Below are 2804 nucleotides of genomic sequence, written 5' to 3'. Positions count from 1 at the left end.
ACCCCTTCGGAACGAGTTAGTGGAGGTTCTTTTAGCCCATGCATCCGAGATTGAGGCCAGAGACGTGGACGAGGGAGAACCAACACATCTGTTGAACAGACTAGGCTGACCATCAGCATTGATGTAGAAGAAAGTTCTGACGAAGAAAAGTCTGATGAAGAAATGATGATGATAAAGCAAAAGAAGCCATAGTTTGAGATTTCCTTGGAGTACGTGGAGAAAAGTGAATATGAGTCGATGTATGATCGATCAACCACTGCATTCATGCATGACCCTTACTCCGATTCACCTTCACAAGATCAAGAGTTTAGAGGTCAAGGAAGTCCGAGATCTTGGATTTAAATCAATTAAGTTTTACCGTGCTTCTCCTTCTCCTACTTTAGAAAATCATGTAAATTTTGAAGAGGATGATTCTAATGAATTAATGAAATTACCATTTGGTTACAATTCTCCTTGTGTACAAAAATTAATTCAACAGGGATATGTACCGAAGCAAATACCGAAGGATAAAGTACAACTCATTGAGAAATTATGAAATATTAAAGGTCGAACTCTCAATTTGAAAGAGGGTATCGGATTTGGTATGATAGGACTAGTCGATGATTTGTAATTTTACATGGTTGTTACTAGCGAGTTAGAAGAGGATTCCCTCGATGTAGAATATGACTTTGAAGGCTCTCCAATAGACGACGCTTCACCAGAGTTTGAGGAGAAAATTAAGTCAACAATCGATGAATTAAAGGAAGTTAACCTCAGGACTGAGGAACAGCCCACCCTACCTTCATAAGTTCTCTTCTCAGCAAGGAACATGCTACGGATTTGATCAAGTTATTGTTAGAATACAAGGATTGCTTTGCTTGGAGCTACGATGAAATGTCAGGATTATCCTCAAAAGTTGCAGTTCATAAGCTAGGAGTAGACAAGAGTATGCCCCCAATAAAACAAGCTCCCAGAAGAATAAGCCTTGAAATAAAACCTCGAGATAGAGCAACAAGTCATTGCCGAGGTGAAGAAATTAATAGACGTTAACTTCGTGCAGGAGGAGAAATACCCCACATGGTTAGCCAACATTGTGCCAGTTAAGAGAAAGAATTGACAGATTTGAGTATGTGTCGACTTCAGAGATTTAAATAAAGCGTGTCCAAAGAATGAATTTCCACTATCGATACCGGAGATAATGGTGGACATTGCATCAACACATGAGATTTTCTCCTTTATGGATGGATCATCAAGTTATAATCAGATCAAGATGGCTCCAGAAGATGCAACACTTACAGCCTTCAGGACGCCTATTGGAATTTTCAGCTATACAATGATGTCGTTCGGTTTGAAGAATGCCGGAGCAACTTACCAATGAGCTATGACAAAGATCTTTGATGACCTCATCCACAACCAAGTGAAGTGTTACGTGGATGACTTGGTCGTCAAAAGCAAGCAACGAGTAGATCACTGGTACAATTTGAGGATGTGTTCGAATGATGATTACAATATAATCTTAAGATGAATCCCTTAAAATGCGCCTTCGACGTTACCTCTGCCTTCGACGTTACCTCTGACGTTACCTCTGAGAAATTTCTAGGATTTGTTATTTGTCATCGGGGAATTGAGATTAATCCAGATAAGATTAAAGCTATCCTAGAAATTCCTCCTCCCAAAACCTTGAAACAACTACGTTCCATTCAAGGAAAATTGGCATACCTAAGACGCTTTATTTCTAATCTCTCAGGTAGGTGTCATCCCTTCTCAGCATTAATTAAAAAGGATGCTAAATTCATTTGGGAAGAGAAATGCCAGGGGGCTTTTGAGGACATTAAGCAAAACTTAATGACACCTCCTATTTTAGCAGCCCCTATCTCAAGAAGACCATTGATACTTTATACCGTGGTCTTAGACGACTCTCTCGGAACCGTGTCAGCTCAGGTTCCAAGTCAATGAAGAGGGAAAAGAAAACACACTCTACTACTTGAGTTGACGTCTAATACCGATGGAGAAAAAGTATCCTCCTATTGAGAAGCATTGTCTAGCTTTGATTTTTGCCGCCCAAAAGCTTAGACATTACATGCTTTCTCATAAGGTCACCCTTATTTTGAAAGTTAATCTATTGCAATATCTGATGACCCGACCAACACTTTCCAAACATTTAGCGAGGTAGTCAATGATTTTGTTGCAATTTGATATAACTGTTGTTCCCCTTCGCACTATCAAGGGGTAGATTTTAGCAGATTTTCTTACAGCACACCCACTTCCAGCTAGGTCCCCTCTCGATGATGAACTACCAGATGAGCAGATACTATAAGTGAAGTCGTCAAGTGCTCAATGTTGGGAAATGTACTTTGATGGGGCTTCATTAGCCAGAAAGGATAAAGGATTACAAACAGTCATACCGGGCAACAACGCCAAAAAATTGATACACGGAGGCGTATTTGTAGGAATTTAAAATTTAAATATTTTTGGAATTTTTGATATTTTAACGAAACAGTAACAACTTAAAAAGATAACTAAAGTTTTTGTAGAAGAAAAGTACTTAATATGAAAATATATTTCTTCTTATCTTGAATTAGTAATAAGTATAGGAATTCTTATGTGGAAGTAAGCAAATTGTGTTGTGCCAAATAGGAGCAATAATATTCTTTACCCTTACTAGAGATGCTATAAAGAACATTGGCTAATTTAAAGTTTAAATAGTTCTGAAGACAGGCTAGGCAGGGAAGATACTAGCTCTCACTCTAGAGTTCCCTTGATTCCCTCCACCTAAGGGCTAACATTCTCGTATCAGAACCTAAAATAATAAACCAAGTTAGGGG

Source organism: Phalaenopsis equestris, unplaced genomic scaffold (assembly GCF_001263595.1).
Source record: "Phalaenopsis equestris unplaced genomic scaffold, ASM126359v1 Scaffold000002, whole genome shotgun sequence".
Taxonomy (NCBI): Eukaryota; Viridiplantae; Streptophyta; class Magnoliopsida; order Asparagales; family Orchidaceae; genus Phalaenopsis; species Phalaenopsis equestris.
This window is presented reverse-complemented; position numbering follows the sequence as displayed.